The sequence below is a fragment of the Setaria italica genome, chromosome VIII, assembly GCF_000263155.2.
Source record: "Setaria italica strain Yugu1 chromosome VIII, Setaria_italica_v2.0, whole genome shotgun sequence".
NCBI classification, from domain to species: domain Eukaryota; kingdom Viridiplantae; phylum Streptophyta; class Magnoliopsida; order Poales; family Poaceae; genus Setaria; species Setaria italica.
This window is the reverse complement of record NC_028457.1, coordinates 14959108-14976686: the sequence shown is the minus strand read 5'-3', so window position 1 is coordinate 14976686 and position 17579 is coordinate 14959108.

Genomic DNA, 17579 nt, shown 5'->3' with positions numbered 1-17579 from the left:
TGCATATCTCCATATGCACACATCCCGAATCCATAACAAAACAGCTACAGCTCTGATACCACAGTTGGGATATGAGGTAGGCTACACTAGCGCAAAACAAAATTTTTTCTACCACGTAAACCAGGAAAATTGTCATATATGGATCACGGGATTACCACTTGACGCACTACTGGTGCGGAAGATGTAGATTCACGTTGATGCAGCGAAGTCGATCAGTGTAGTCGTACGTAGTCAATCACATCGACATCGAGCAGCTCCTCAACAGCTCGTCCAAGTGCAGCAAGATCGTCCTCGTGCCGCAGCTCGTCATCGGCTCATCGTGGATCGTCGGCGGCTCATCGTGGCTCGTCGGCGGCTCGTCCAAGTGCTGCAGGTGCAATACCTCCAAGGTATCCACACATGCAGGGAGGAAGCATCGCAAGCCAGACTGCTAGATCCGCGAGTTGCAATAGGGCGAGGGCATGGGAGGCACGGCAGATGTGTTTCGGCCAAAAGGGGATCAAACCATAGGGCGCCCCAGCCCTCTATTTATAGAGGTTCTTGACGGGCCTCTGGATCCGAGGCCCATTAGTACTTCTAAGCCTAATCCAAATTGGATCATATCCGAATTGGGCTTCTAGCCCCTTAAGTGTGTGACCCTACGGGTTCGAATACGTATAGACATGGCCCGAGTACTCTTACTCGGCCCAATAGTCAGTAGCGGCCTCTAGCAAGACGTGCCAACTCCTATACGCACACGAAGATCATATCAGATGAACTGTCACAACATTATGTACATGCTATTCCCTTTGCCTCATGATATTTGGTCTAGCTTCAAGCCAACCGCTCTTTGTCGATCCTAGGATTTGAAATCCCTTTGTAGGTTAACTCTTAACCGTACGTAGCATGGCCATGCATTTCCGGATCCGATCACTCGAGGGGCCTAGAGATATCACTCTCAATCAGAGAGGGGCAAATCCCATCTTGATTGACCATGCCTCACAGCATGCTTCCTGACAAACCCGAAAGCTACCTTTTTAACTACCTTATTATGGTGTAGCGTTTGATAGCCCCTAAGTAAATCGATCCACATCTTGAGTACATGCGACAATCTCAGGTCTAAGGACAAAGTGTACATGTTGTGTAAAGAGAGAACTACTTTTCGCGTTGGGTCAGTCCTAGCACATGTCTCTACATATGCCTACATTACTAGTTTGACATCTCCATGTCCATGACTTGTGAAACATAGTCATCAACTAATACATGTACTAGTCTAATATTCATGTGTGTCCACACATGAACTTCGACTAGGGACAACTTTTAGAATAACCATACAAGTAAAGAGTTCCACATACAATTCACATAATTGCAGATCAATTCAAGTAGCCTTTAATGGATATTCAATGAACATAATATACAAATCATGGATACAATCAAATACCATCATCTCTATGATTGCCTCAAGGGCATACCTCCAACACCGCCGAAAGGTCATTCCGTCCCAGGTTAGTCCTCCGCGTCCCCTGCGCACCGTCCAGGCTACCACCGCGGGCTACGTCGGGGAGGTGGAGGAGGACCCCAAGGTGGAGCGCGAGGAGAGTGAGCAGCTCTTCCAGTCACTGTGGCAGGCCTCTTAGTTGTCTTGGGTATGTGCCTGTTCCCCGCGTCACCTTTCTTTCATACTCCTTAGTCTCTGATCGTTGTTGTTGCGCGTAACAAGTGCAAATCCCAGATGTTGGTGGAGACGATGCCATCTTATGAGGAGAACCAATAACCCCGGGAGATCAAGACGCTAGGGGTGGAGTCATCAGCGCTTTGGCAGGAAACCGAAACTCTCCGTAGTAGCCTCAAAGGTGCGTTGCCGACTAGACTTGTCTTGTTGTTGCATCCTTCCACGTTGTTCTAACATCCTCGGTTGCCTTGGAACCCGTGAGGAGGAACAAGCTGTGGCATGTCAAGAGTTGGAGGAGCTCCGACAGAAGGTGTGGGACCTTGGTGGTGAGGTCGAGCAAGCTCGGTAGAACGAAACTAAGGCCAAGAAGGATCTAGAAGATGACAACCTTGCAGTCCTACTATTTTTGCTTTGTAGTTATTTGTTGCAATGAGAATGACACCGTGCAGTATATCGTGGGGTCATCCTCGCACAATTTGTAGATCTGGAGGTGCACCGCCGTAGGAGGAAGAGAGGGCGGACAACCTGGAGGCTGCGGCACTACCACTTATGGAGATCCTCGATCCGATCCCCATGCAGCCATTGACCTCCGAGCCACTCGGGGCACTAATCCATGATCGCCCAGCTTGCTGGATTGCATGAGTGTTGTCCCCGAGAAGTTTCAGTCCTACCTGCGGACAATTAGCCTCGCAAGCACTAGCCATGTGCTAGCGGTGCTGAAGTCCTTGTTTCCTCGATTCTCCTTGGAGCCGCTCACCACCGGTTACGCCCTTGGAACCACCTCAGGGGAGATAGACAAGCTGCTGCAGGGGGTGAAGCTGGTCACCGTCGCCCTCGCCCTTGCCAATGTGTTGTACCTGAAAATGGCGATGATGAACCTACGAGCCAATAACTAGAAACATTGTAGGATGTTTAGTATTGGAACTTTTATCTTTTGCCTTGGTGGGATGTCCAAGTTGAACAAGTTTTTGTAAATAAGCTTTACTTTTCTGTTCCCTTTAACTTTAATTTCCTTGGTAGCTAATCTATTACGGGGATCTGTAGTCCCACTAGCCTCAGTTTCCTAGCGCAGAGGGCGTACTCTCATGCACGCATAGTGCCTTGGCATCATGAAGATATCTAGGTCCCTTGATTTAAGATGTGTTCTACCAAAGCAATTTATGAGTTTTTAGGCTCGGAGAACATGAGTGTTTATGCAAGAAACAAATCATAAAAATGAAATTGAGCAGCCCCCAAGTTTCGAGCTTAGTAAAAAGGATCGAAATTTGGGGTGAAAACTAGGATGAAATATGTTGACTACTGAATGATATGAACTTTATTCATTATCCGATTGAAACAAAAATATAAGATACATAGCTTGTTATAGGAAGAAGCATCATCGATGCTAGATGTTCCACGAGTTTGACACGTCTGTGCCATCTTCCCTCATCAGCTAGTAGGAGCTCGGCCGAGCAACTTCTTTGACAATGAACAGCCCCTCCTATGGGTCCGCCAGCTTGTGCATGCCCTTCTTGCTCTAGATGCGCCAGAGCACCAGCTCTCTAACGCAAAAGCCTCTCACCTGAATATTCTTTTCATGGTAGTGACGCAAGCCTTGAGCGAACCTAGCAGCCTGGATGCACGCTACCACTAGTTTTTGTTCACTTGGTTGATCACGAGCGCTGAGTCACCTCTAACAATAAGGCGCTTGATCCCAAGTGAAATTGCGATGCAAAACCCATGAAGTGGTACTTCGTACTTTGTAGCATTGTTCGATACTGGGAACATTATCTACAGGACGTACTTGAGCATGTCCCCTTTTGGGGAGATGAACATGATTTCAGCGCCGCCTCCTTCAATCATGAGGGATCCGTCGAAATACATGGACAAGTATTCAAGTTCCTCCTTTGGAAAGGACGTCTGGATCTCAGCTCACTCGGCGATGAAGTCGGATAGAATCTGCAGCTTGATCGAGGTCATGGGGATGAAGGTAATTTCGTGCGCAGCCAGCTCTATGGACCACTTTACAATTCGTCCCATAGCGTCTCTCTTGTGTAAGATATCGGCTATGGGGTAGCAGGACACTACATCTTGTGTGCCTCGAAGTAGTATTTCATCTTTTTGGCGATGACTAGGAGTACATATAGCAGCTTCTGCACCTGATTGTTGTGGACCATGGACTCCATCAGTGTTCGCTGATGAAGTACATGGGTCGCTGGATGCCGTATGCGTGTCCTTCTTCTGATCGCTCAACCACCAATACCATGCTGACTACATGGGCAGTAGTAGAGATGTAGAGGTAGAGTGTCTCCTTGTCTGTCGATGCCATGAGGAATTGAGGCTTCTAAGGGTAGGCCTTGAGCTCCTCGAACGACGTTCGAGCCTCTTGATCCCAGGTAAAGTTGATGGCCTTGAGCTCCTCGAATATCGAATAACTTTGGAGAGATCCCCAGGTTTGAAATCTTCCCTGACCAGCCCCTCAAGGCTTAGGCGCCCCAAGCCCACCTTCTGTTAGTTTCTCTTTTGCTAGTTTTCACTGCCCCACAAGTTTTTTCACTTGTAAAGAGAAAAGACTCTGGGATTGTAGTGAACCTCTTTTGATTAATGAAGATGGACGTTTGCGTTCTCCCATAATTCCCTCATCACTCATTGGGGACCTCTCCCCCTTTTTCCTTTTCAGCTAGTGTGATGTGGTCGAAATGCCTCGACCATGATGGGATTGCCTCCGTGCGGGGAACCCTGCTCGAAATGAGGGTTCCCCGACCATCTTGGGGTCCAGGCTACACCCCTTCCGGAGGTTTTTCCGCAGGCGCTCATCTCTGGAGGGGTTTTAGTTAAAGGTTCTTTCCTCCAGGGATGGTCTTATAAGCAACAGAGGCAAGAACCCATGCCCGGTTGCCGGAGGCATTCGGAGGAAGATTTTTCCACTTTCGTCCAGGAATGTGGCCGCCTCTCTGACCAGCTGAAGCCAGATTGGCTTCCCTAATTGCCCCCACCCTTTTCGGGGGGCTTAGATTCTTCCGCGCACCCCTCCCTTTCCCTCTCGGTGGGGGGTGCTAGTCAGGACACCCCCGCTCACAAGGTTTCCTAGAGTGCATCTTCGTCTCTTTCCGTGGAAGAGAGGGGTTTTCCTGTTGGCCATTCTTCTAAGTCTGAGGTGTAACATTCTTCTTCTAATTATTAATAAAAGATTTTTATTCTTGTTCTTTTGACAAACCTCCCGGGTCGCTTCTGGGACTATGTTGTGCTATGGTGGGGAGCCATTAGCTGGGGTGTACGCCCTGATCTTCCTCCCTTAGTTTCAGTAGGGAGCCTATAGGGTACCTTGTTAACCTTATTTATGTTCATAGGATACGAGACCCCCAGTCTTCTCTACGGCTTCATGCCCTGGATATCTTTTAGTGGTGGAGAATGGTAAACTAGAAGGTTTGGAAACCTCAACTCCTTCATCATCATCCTAAGGCTGGTCAGAACAGGACATTCGTGAGGTTGACCTGCAAGTGGAGATGGATGCGGCTCTTGCTATGCACCTGGCCGCCGAGGAGATTCGGCGCAGTGGCGTTCCTTCGGAGGATGTGTACATGGCAGCTTCTCAACATGCCACCTGGGAGGCCTTCTTCATGGACCTAGGGCCTAGAGCTGCGGTCGGGGAGTCTTCGTCGCGGTCGTCCCATCACCCACCACGGCGACGATCCTCCGGCGGACGGCCTGCGCCACGTTCCAAGGCACGTGCCCATGGCTGTGCTCACCGTAGCTTCTTGGACTATCTTAACCGGGGTGACCTAGGCTAGATGGTCTTGCCCCAGGTGCTATACTTAGGCAACTGTCATGTTGATAACGTCGCAACAAAATCACTATAGTGCAACGACCTTTTTTTTGATTAATTTGTTTTCGGGTTGTGACCGCGCCTTCTAGAAATGCAACGCCTCCTGTTATAATTGAGTTTTGTATCACTGGGTTGTTCTACTTTCGGGTATGAGTGGGTTGCCCGACCCTACATCGGCACTCGAGGGCCTCAGCCTCTAGCCACCCAATGTGATCCTCCGGTAGGCATCACCTCCGGAGATGAGTGGCGTGCATTGCATTTTCAACATTCGAGGGTCTCAACCCTTAGACGCCCGATGCGACTCATTGGAAAGCATCGCTTCCAGAGAGGAGTAGGCGTACGGTGCCACACTTGCACTCGAGGGCCTCAGCCCTTAGCCACCCAGTGCAGCTTGTTGGAAGGCATCGCTTCTAGAGAGGAGTGGGCATGTGGTGCTATGCCGGCGCTCGAGGGCCTCAGCCCCGAGCTGCCCGATGCAACTCGTCGGAAGGCATCGCTTTTGGAGAGGAGGGGGCGTGCCGTGCTATACTAGCACTCAAGGGCCTCGGCCCTTAGTCACCCGATGTGACTCCTTAGAAGGCATTAATGTTGGTGTTTGGACTCGGCAACCTACCGAGGGGGGTGCCCGAGGTAGTATTTTGGTTAGTGGGGCTCACCAAGATCAGGAGCTTGAAGGTAAACACATGCACATGATTTGGATAGGTTCAAGCCGCTAGATTGCATAATACCCTACATCCTGTGTGTTGGTTGGATTGAATTGCTTTAAAGGGGGTCCTGCCTCACCTTATATTGCCGAGGGTAGGGTTACAGGTCAGTTGATTGCAAGAATACTAGTTGGATTTGAATAGACGAGTTCTACTCTTATTGCTACGATTACTTTTCTTAATCCTCAACTAGTTCTTGTCTTTCCACTTAGACTACGCCGTCTTGCACCATAGTCTCCATGTCGATATGTCTCGGTGTCCAGCCCCATATCCAAGACTATCCATACCTTGTGGTGGGCCCATAGATGTATGTACGATAAGCCCCCAAGTACTTTTTAGTCAAATGTAGTAGTTCCGAGTACTTTTGTAGACTTCACCAACTAGTTTTGGTGCTCTTCGAGTGCTTCATCTGGTCGAGTCTTCAAAGGGACTCGAAAACTATCATGCAGCTAGAATGTACTCAAGCCTCATTTAACTTAGTCTTGTATCCTTCAACCTTGAATTTTTATATGGAAGTGCAATGAAAGTTGCACTCCATATGGAGTAGCCCTGGAGCCTTAGGTTGAAGCGAAGAATCAGGTTGAGGGTCAATCTATAATTTGCATCACTTGCCCCTTAGAAACCTAGTGAAAAAAACTTTTTGACAATGGACATGTGGCACACAACCCCTGAGCCTTTTACTGACTAGTTTGGTAGGTATATCGGTCAACCTCTGGTCAACGTGATCATCTTTGAAAGGAAATCTTATCTCTTCTGAAAATAGAGGTAACTGCCAATCAGGTGTCATGAAATCCACGGATTTGTTAAACCAAAATCCCTTTATTCGTGCTGTTGTTACTACGCCACGGTTATAAATAATGGAGGAAATCATCCCTTCCATTTTACCTTCGCCATCTGTCTTTTCAACTCCCACACTGTAGCCCCAGTGCTGTCGCTGCCTAATCTCTGAGCGCGAGCGCCACCGTCCCCCACCACTCAACCCGCGAGCATATGCGATAGAAAAAACTAGTGACCTCAAGGATGGGGAGGAAAGCTGCTACTGTCAAGCCTACCATGGAGGAAAAAAAAAGAAGTCTGAAAAGAAAAAGGAGTTGCATTTGCCGGTGCCCAAGTATGGGAAGAAGGATTAGACTGGGCCGCTGACTCCTGCTTGTGCTTGGAAAAGGTCATCTTTGAAGGAGGAGGAGATCAAGGTGCTCGTGGCCATCAATCTGCTCCAAGATCAAGACTTCATCAATTGGAGATCCGCCAATGCCAACCTATGGCCATTGGAGGAATACCCGGATGAAACGGTAATTTTTGCTCACTTCATTGAGCGTGATCTTGCATTGGTGTCTAGTTTTTTCCAGGGCCTGCTAGAGTATTATAAGTTCCAGCCGGTTCATTTGAACCCCAACGGGATTCTGCACGCTGCTATTTTTGTGCATTTTTTTGAAGCTTTCTTGGGGATCAGGTCCCACTTCAAATGTTTTCGGAAATTTTTCCGTGTGAAGCTGCAACCGAAGAGGGAGCACATCCAAGTAGTTGAAGGTGCTAGAATCTAGATGCAGGAGAAGCTCAGCAACCTATACTTGGATTACGAGCTGATAGATTCAAATGCCGGGTGGAAGGAGAAGTGATGCTACATTAGCAACCACGATCCCAAACTACCCAAGCTGACAGGAAATAGTCCCACCTGGAACAACTGGTGGCTAGATGAGCCAACTCATGGGGATTGCCTCCAACTACCCGAGCTCCTGGACACAATATCCAAACTGAAGAAAGAAGGGCTCACTAGAGTGGGTGTAGCCTTCAGCTTTATAAAGCGGAGAATCCAGCCCTTACAGTAGCGATGCCACTGGGGCTATGAGTACACTGGTGTTAATGACCCATCTAGACTATCTCCTGAAAAGCTCAGCACGGAGGAAATTATGGCGAGGTTGAGGTGGATGTTCAAGAATGCGGGTGAGATCCCTACTATTATGCGAGAATTCTGCGCTGCCGACCTGTCAAAGCCTGTAAGTAACTCTGGCTGTAGCCCTCGAGTACTTATTTGGAGTTTTTTAGGTGTATTAACTTGTCTTTCTTTACAGGAAGATGTTAGCTTGTACTTCTCTGCGCCTCCTCCTCCCGGATCAGAAGATATTAAAGCTACTCCTCGCGTACATATGGCGGAGAGCACTGAGAGTGATGACAAGGAAGAGGAAGTACTCGAGGCCTCCAGCAGCTTTAGTTCTGATGCTGCGGAGGACTTCGAAGTCAAGGCCCAGCCATTTGATAAGGCCGGGTCGTCCTTTGGATCGATGAAGTGCGCAGATGATGAAGATCTTGAAGCTGCAATTCCTCCGCCGCTGAAGAAAATATGGTCCATTGTTGTCAAGCGGGCCTTAAAGAAGTCTGTCATTGCTTACGATGTGCCTCCTGTGGTAATTACTTATGAGGAAGGACAAGATCCTGAGGATCGAGTACTCCAAGTAGAAGAGTCCAATATAACCACCATGTCTACAAGATGACTTTGGTGGTTTGCAGGTACTTGAGCCGATGATGGATGCTGAGAAAGCGGCTACTCTAGTCGTGCAAGATAGATTGCTGGTCATCGAGGAGGTGATCGAAATTGATGATGATCCAAAGCCTCTTGTCACTGAGGTGGAACCTACCGGTGTAAGAACTACTCAAACAACAGAAGCGGTGGCTAAGGCTGGCATTGATAATGCTGCGACCATGCAAGCCACACCAAAGAAACCATCTACGACCATCAAGCCACTACGCTTGATAGGAGAACCCCTTTTGAAGTTGACAAGATCTACAAGGTATGTCTTGCTACTCCTTTGAGTACTAATTGTAGCTCATGATCAACTTTGTTGTGTCTCTGAAACTTTGCCTTATGCAGGAAATCCTCTGATGTAGACCTTGGAGGGCCTAGCTTGAGGCCTATGACTGATGGCAGCAGCCGCTCGGTCAAGGACTTTGCCCCAGCCCAAGCAAATCCACGGTCAGAGAATCAGCCCACAACGATGAATAATCCAGGTGTTGTGTCTCTTGTAGCAGCGTTAATGCAAGATGTCATATCATCTTTGACTGATGTTGTAGTGCTAGCCCCCGAGCAACAAGTACCTAATGACGTGGTGGCAACTACCTCTGGCACCATGGCTACTCTCGTAACCCCAGAGCCAGAGGTCGAAATTGAAATAGCGACAGTGCTGAAAATCATGGCTGTCGACCGATCTTCCGAGCCCGGTCCATCAACAAGCATTGTCGTGGTTCCGCTGAACACAACAGATTTTGAAGCTCATGCTAATCCATTGGCGGCTGGAGAAATTAGTCTTGAAGATATCCAACTGATCGACGACCCTCTGCTGAATGTGGACATAGTAGATGAAATGATGAAGATGCATCGCCGTATCGGTGCTTATGCAGAGGTATGCTTGATCCGGCTTCTTCCATAACTTGTAATTAGTACCCATGTCTTGATAGGAGTACTTATTGTGTGGTGCAGGATGTCATCAAATGCTCCCGCCACAAGTCTCAGATGCTTCAAGGCCATGGGGACTCAGTACTCCGTGTTGAGGCCCTTGAAAAGGAATTTGCTAAGGAGAGGGAGTACTCCTCCCAACTTCTGATGAAGTATGATGAAGTTGTCGCTGAGTACTATAACCGCATCCAGCAGCTTGAGGAGGAAAAAGACCATCTCAAGGGGCGGAATAAGTCATTGAACCAGCAAATCAAAGGTAATCGCTCTCCTCGTTGGATATTGAGTATTGATTCTGTTTGTAATACTGATCCTCTTTGTGTACTATTTGTGTTGTGCTTGAAACGTCAAAAGAAGATCTTTAGGGACAAGTCACCGATTGGAAGAATGCTTACTACCAGGTGACAGATCAACATGACAAGCTAGTGACTCAAGTGATAAGTTGGAGCATGATCTGGAGAAAGAGAATAAAATGCGCGTAGGTGGTGATGTCAACTTGATCAATGCCATGACAACCATCCAGGAGCGTGAAGCTGAGCTGGAAGCTACAAAACTTGCTCTAAAGGAGATATCTGAAGCAACCTAGCCAATAGTAGATATGGTGGAGCCTCCAGTTGAGGGTGTAGAGCCCTACCCGCTTTCTAAAGTACTCAAGGATGTGCCAGTGAAATTCATCAGCTATATTCAGAAGATGGCAAATTCTGTCTCTAAGCAACTGCTGAGCTTCATCAAGTTTTTCTACCCTCAAGCTGATCTGGCTCCTATTGCAGAGGGTATAGCAAAGGACTGCTCGGATGAACTTTTTTAGCAATCCTTGCAAGAGATGGACCCCATCGCAGAAGAAGTAGCAAATCATATAGTCCTTGAGTAGTTTTGAATCAAAAAAGCAAACATTATTTCTTGTATTGTAAACATAATATGAATGCTTTGAAATGTCAATGTTTCTAAGTCTTGTTGCAATCTTTGTTGCTTTTGACTTGTTGTTTTAGTGCATCTTATGATCTTCCCAAATATTTGCTCGTACGGTAGATGTAAGTGTTTGTGTACAAGGCTTCTTTGATGAGCCTCTTCAAATACACGATGTAGAGTACTTAGGATGCGACTCCTTTGTGTGGAGTACGAGTACTCAAAGTATCTAGGTAGTAGACCACTGGGCAAGTAATCTCTTCAGGGTTTCATTGACTAGAGCCTATCTTTGCAACCTCTCTAGGTTGTATTGATGTTGTGCTCTAGAAAACCTAGAATTGCGGACTTGTTATTACAAGTTGCGACTAGACAGACTTGTCTAGTGGATAGTCTCTTGGGTAGTTTAATTAAATCCCAAGGTACTGATGGCTCCTTTTTCTGCAAGTTGTTAAGGGACATATTTGTCCAATGAGTTAGCTAACTCATGAAGTTTACTACAGACTTGTTTTGTGAGCCAGCATTTGGATGATTTTGTCCAATGAGTTGAATAACTCTTTAAGATTTTGCAGACTTGTTATTATAAGCTGCATTTAGGAATTTTGCCCAGGGAGCTAAATTGCTTGTTGTATTTGTGCAGACTTGTTATTACAAGCTGCGATTTGGGCGATTTTGCCTAGGGAGCTGAATAGCTCTGTGAACTTGCTTCTGCAAGCCGTAATTAGGCAGAAATTAGTCGAATTACAATAAAAAATATGACTGCTTTATTGAATTGTAATTCTACAACTAGGGATGATAGCCATTGTACATGAATATGTAAATCAAAATTTAGGGATAAAATTGACAGAGTTGCTCGATGTTCCACGAGTTGTCGACGTCTTCACCAAAGAGATGTTGGAGCCTATATGACCCAGGTTCAGTGACCTTAGAGACGATGAACGGTCCCTCCCATGGTGAGTCTAGCTTGTGCAGCCCCTTGGTGCCTTGGATATGCTTGAGGACCATATTGCCTATATTGAACAGACGTTCTTTGACGTTGCAATCATGATAATGGTAGATTCCTTCAAGTACCTTATAGACTGGACGAGCGCTGCACAGCGAGCTTCTTTAAGGCTGTCTATGTCTAGACGCCTTGTTTCTTCTGTTGCACCCTCCTCGTACTGCTTGACTATTGGAGATTACCACATGATGTCGATAGGAAGGACAGCTTCGGATTCGTAGACTAGGAAGAAGGGCGATTGCCCTATAGGCTTGCATGGCTGGGTACGTAGCCCCCAGAGGACATCGGGTAGTTCTTTGAGCTACTTATCTCCATTTGTGTTTTCCATATCATGCAACCTTTTCTTGAGAGCTTCTAGTACCATCCCATTGGCACGCTCAACCTGGCCATTGGCCCGTGGGTGAGCGACAGAGACATACTGGATATCGATCTCACTATTCTCACAATATTCCTAGAACTCATGATTGTTGAAGTTGGAGCCCCACGTCTGTAATAATGCGATTGGGGAAACCATAGCGGTGGACAATTTTGTCGAGGAATTTGAGTACTCTGTCTACCTTGGGGCAGGTTACTGGCTTCATCTCGATCCACTTGGTAAACTTGTCAATTGCCACGAGTACTCGGTTGAATCCTCCAAGCGCCGTGGGTAGTGGGCCAATCATGTTGAGCCCCCAGCATGCAAAGGGCTAAGAGGGTGGTATGGTGATCAATTTGTAGGTAGGGACGTGCTTATTGTTTGGTAAAGAATTGGCAGCCTTGACATTGGCGGACTAGTTCCTCAGCGTCAGCGAGAGCTGTAGGCCAATAGAACCCTATTTTGAAAGTTTTGCCCACGATCGTTCATGAGGATGTGTGGTTGCCGCAAATGCCTTTGTGGATTTGCTCTAGTATGTCCTTGCCATCTTGCCATGAGATACACTTCATGAGTACTCCTAATGATGCACCTCTTCTGTAAAGCTTGTCTCCGACTAGAACATACTTCTTACTACGTCGTGAGACGTGCTCTGCTTCTGTCTTGTATGGAGGTAGCTTGTGTTCTTTGATATAGTCGATGAAAGGAATTCTCCAGTCTACGTCAATCATCATTACCTCCCAATCTGGTGCGGTAGGATGTGTGCTTGTTGATGGTGCCAGCTCCATTATGGATGGCTTGTGTAGCTCATGGATGAAAACCCCTACTAGAACTTGAGTATGAGTAGATCCAAGCTTGGATAAGACATCCGCAGCAACGTTGTTGTCGTGAACTACATGGTGGAACTTCAAATAAGAGAATTTGTTCTGTAGCTTGCGTACTTCTAGGCAATACGCATCCATGTTCTCCTTGTGGAGATCCCACTCGTTGTTGACTTGATTGATCACCATAAGTGAGTCACCGTAGACCAACAATCGCTTGATTCCTAGCGAGACTACCAGGCGGAGCCCGTGTAGAAGCACTTCGTATTCAGTTTCATTGTTGGATACTTCCCAGAAGATTTGTAGGACGTATTTGAGTTGTTCACCTTTGGGAGATATCAAGAGTACTCCTGCATCGACACCCTCAAGCTTGAGTGATCCACCGAAATACATGACCCAATGCTCTTGATGTTCCGCTGGCATTGGTAGTTGATTTTCCCACCATTCTGCCATGAAATCGACTAGGGCCTGGGACTTGATTGTAGTCCTTGACTTGAATTCCAGGGACAATGCTTTGAGTTCTACCGCCCATTTAGATATTCTTCCCATTGCATCTCAATTGTGGAGAATTTCTCTTCGGGGAAGTTGGTGACGACGGAGATGTTGTGCTCCTAGAAGTAGTGTTGTAGCTTTCGCGAGGTGAGCACTATTGCGTATAGCAATTTCTGGACTGGTGGGTATCTTGCCTTGGAATCTGACAACACCTTGCTGACAAAGTCAACAGGCCTCTGTACCTTGTATACATGGCCTGGTTCTGGTCCTTCAACAACAATCATTGTACTGCCGATGTTGGTAGTCGCGTGCAATGTAAAGCAGCAAGTCTTCATTCGGGTTTAGGGCTATGAGGACCGGTGGCTTTGATAGGAAGTCCTTTAACTGTTGTAGGGCTTGATCTGCCTCCTCGGTCCACAGAAACTTGTCTTGCCACTTGAGTAGTTAGAAGAAGGGTAGGCCCGTTCTCAATGTCTTGAGTGTGGCGGAACCGCCATAATTAACTTGACTAAAATGCACTTAAGTCGCCTAACACGCGATCATGCACTTTAAGTAAGTCAACTTGGTCGACCATCAGATTTCATCCGATAAACCACTTATAGGATCGAGAAGCATTGCGCACACGAAGGTGAGTAGCACAGAGGTTAAAACATTCCCATCACATTAACATAGTTCAACATTTATTACATCAGAGTTTCCGAAATTCAAACAAGTTTGCACGGTTCAACCAGACGAAGTAAACAAGCGGAAGCTAAATGTCGATACACGATATCATGATGAAGTCGATCCTTAGTCCATTTTCGTGTAGACAGACAGGGCAAACCACCAAGAAATGAACATAAGCCTGGCGCCGTCCATCGTCCTTATAGTTGTAGCAAGAGTAAACAAACAACTCTTACAACTTCTGAAAATTTTTACGTACCTCTTACCCAAAATTTCTTATTTTTCTCAGCTCTGGATTAATACTTACGCAAAAAGTAAGATTTAACTCTAGATTTCAAATGTAAAGCTTAAAACAGTAACTTTAAGTTCTTCTCTAGGGTCCTAAGCATTTCTCTGAGCTTCAACTCACAGAAACATTCAACACAGAGTTGGATTTACCTATTCAGCATTTTTCTTCTATTTACTATGATTTAAAAGGCCTAAACAAGGAATAAAACCATAAGATATTATTTACAATAGTAACATGAGCAAACTTATTTTGTAAGAAACTAGACAGAACAAGGATTCCAACAAAAGTGATTTGGTATTTTTCTGATTTTTCCTCGATTTAAGATGTACCTTCCAAGTTCTTGTCGATTTAAAACGAGTTAAAAGAGTCGGATCGGGAAAACTTACGATCTGACCCTTAGACTTAAGGAAAAACTGTACCGAGATCCTCAGATTTAACACAGAGAAGTACTCGGGATTTGACACAGATACCCTCGATCAAAAGAAAAGACTCAACCGACCCTCGGGCGAGGCGGACAACACTCGGGCGAGGCGGACAGCACTCGGGCGAGGCGGACAAGGTCCGGTCACTTTCGCAGACTAATCAGGGTCGGGAAGAGCTGGAAAGGGGTCGGCAGCTCACCTCCAGTCCTACGGACGAGGTCTTGGGGTCGGGAAGAAACAAGCCGGGGTCGAATGAGGAACAGCGGTGGCTCAGGTCGGCGTCGCGGAAACTGGCGGCGGCGATTCCGGCGAGACAAGGGCCTCAGACGGCGAAACAGGGGCCTCAGAGGCTCCTTGAGCAGGTCGGCGAGCTCTAGGCGACTAAGGCAAAGCTAATGGTGAAGGAGTCGCTGCACGGGGCTGGCCAGAGTGGCAGCTCCAAGTGCGGTGGTGAGTGCAGTGGAGCAAAACAGAGCAGGTAGAGCGGTAAAGGTGGTACTGGCGAAGGGAACTCTGGTAAGAGGCTTTGGTACCTTTTTATAGATGCGTAGAAGTGTTCGGAGGAAGGAAACGAGCTCGAGCGGGCGAGAGGATGAGATCGAGGGAGAAGGAAGTGCTCTGTCGCGATGGCGATTGGTTGGCACCTCCATTGGCCGGAGAAGCGAAGTTCCAGGGACAGGATCCTCCGGGCATTGGGCAAAGGAGATAGCATCTAGCAAGTGCGGTTTTGCCGGGCGGGAGGATTGGCGAGGTCGGGCGTGCGTCTAGTCGCGTCAAGCGCCGGATTGGGGGCGGCGGCACGGCCGGTACCCAGCGGTGGCATGGCGTGCGAGGGGAAGGAAGACGCGGGCGCTGGTTGGGCGGAGCGACTCGCGCACAAGGGGAGGGCAACAGCCTCGGCGGTGATGGGCTAGCATAGCGCAAGCCCCATCTTGTCGTGGGTGCGGGTAGGGCGACGGTGAGCTCACCGGTGGATGGCGACCACGCGGCAGGCGGCGCGCGGGCGAACATGCATGGATGTGCTAGAGTCGAGGCAACCTTAGGCAGACTACCCGACCGGCTTTGGGGACCCTCCACTCACGATTTTTAAACTAAACGTTCAAAAGACCCTTAAACAAACTTGTAGTACTGCGGTCATAGTTCAAATTTATTAAAAGTGTTTTCTCCGATTTTGAAAGGATTTCAAGATAACTCGAGCCAAAGTTTGCCAAAAACCGGAGTTTTCGGACTTAGGCATTTCAGCCGAGTTAGTGAAAAATTTAGGAGTTTGGCTGTCCTTGACTCGACTTTAGGGCAGTTTTTGGTTTGAAAAAGACCAAGGTGTTATTGAAGGAGTTGCTCTTCGGTCTTAGGACTTCAACTTCTATTAAGGGTTTTTCTCGAGTTTAGTTCAAAAACTTGGAGGAACGCCTTCGCCAAGGGGCACACTCTGGATGGTTTCCAGACTTAGAGCTGGAATGCCTGGAGGGCTGAGTTGACTGTTTTACCCGACTTTGACCAAGATTTTGAGTAGGCTTGGTTTCGATTTGGACCTAGGTCAGAGTAACAAAGTTGGAACACACTCAACGAACTACAACTTTTATTAAAGGTCTGACTCAAGGTTAGATGTGAACTTGTGAGATAACAGGTTGCAAAGTTGAAGAAAAACTTGAATTCCAGGACTTGGGTTGTTTGTAGGGTTTTATAACACTCATGTCTTGTTTCTTGTTTTGACCTTCTCCCACTCCGAATTAGCCAAAGTGTCTTTAACAAAAGTTTTTGAAAATAAAAGTTTCACAGTTGAAAATAAAAGTTTCACAACTCTTATTTGGGCAAATATAAAATCTCAACTTTTATATTTAACTCCAAAAAGAGCTTCTTAGGGTCAAAAAGGACATTTCACCTCTTTTGCTTAGTGACCAAAGACTTGTTTATGTTTAATTACATCTAATTAAGGTAGAGTTGTTACATCCTACCCCCCTTAAGGGAATCTCGTCTCGAGATTCAAGTGCAGAAAGGAACTACTGTGGCTGGTGCAATGTACCTCCCTAGTCGAAAAGAAAACCGCGGAAGTTAGCATTGAGATACTCTTCTGTTCCCACGTTGCTTCATCTTCCGTATGGTTACTCCACTGAATTTTGTAGATTTTCACCATTTGTCTACGAGTATGTCTTTCTTTCCGGTCGAGGATCTTGACAGGATATTCCTTGTACGATAAATCGGGTTCGATATCCAATTCTTCTGTTGCAAGAATTTCGGTCGGAACTTGAACACACTTCTTGATTTGCGAGACATGGAAAACATTGTGTATCGCGGCAATCTTCTCTAGGAGTTTAACTCGGTACGCTACAGGTCCACAAATTTCCACAATCTCATACAGACCAATATAGCATTCAGCCAACTTTCCTTTCACTCCAAATCACTGTACGTCCTTAGTCGGCGATACTCGAAGGTATACAAAATCTCCAACCTCAAATTGGATAGGTCTTCTCCTCTTATCGGAATAGCTCTTTTGTCGGGACTGGGAGGCCTTAAGATTTTCTCGGATAACTCTCACTTTTTCTTCGGCCTCCATTACCAAGTCAGGTCCATATATCATCTGCTCTCCTGGTTGTGACCAACTTAGCGGGGTTCGGCATCTACGTCCATACAAAGCTTCAAAAGGTGCCATTTTTAAGCTCGCTTGGTAGCTATTGTTGTATGAGAATTCTGCTAATGGCAAACATTTATCCCAATTCTTGTCATAATGAATGGCACAAGCGCGTAGCATATCTTCTAGTATCTGGTTGACTCTTTCAGTTTGTTCGTCGGTTTGAGGGTGGTATGTGGAGCTACGAATCAGCTTAGTGCCAAGTGAAGACTGCAGCTGCTCCCAAAAGCGCGCTACAAATTGACTACCTCGATCAGAGATGATCGTTTTAGGCACACCATGCAAGGAAAGAATTCAGTCAAGATACAGCTCTGCATATTTCTGTATAGTGTGGGTAGTGTGTACCAGAAGGAAATGCGCTGTTTTGGTAAGTCGATCCACTATAACCCATATGGAATCA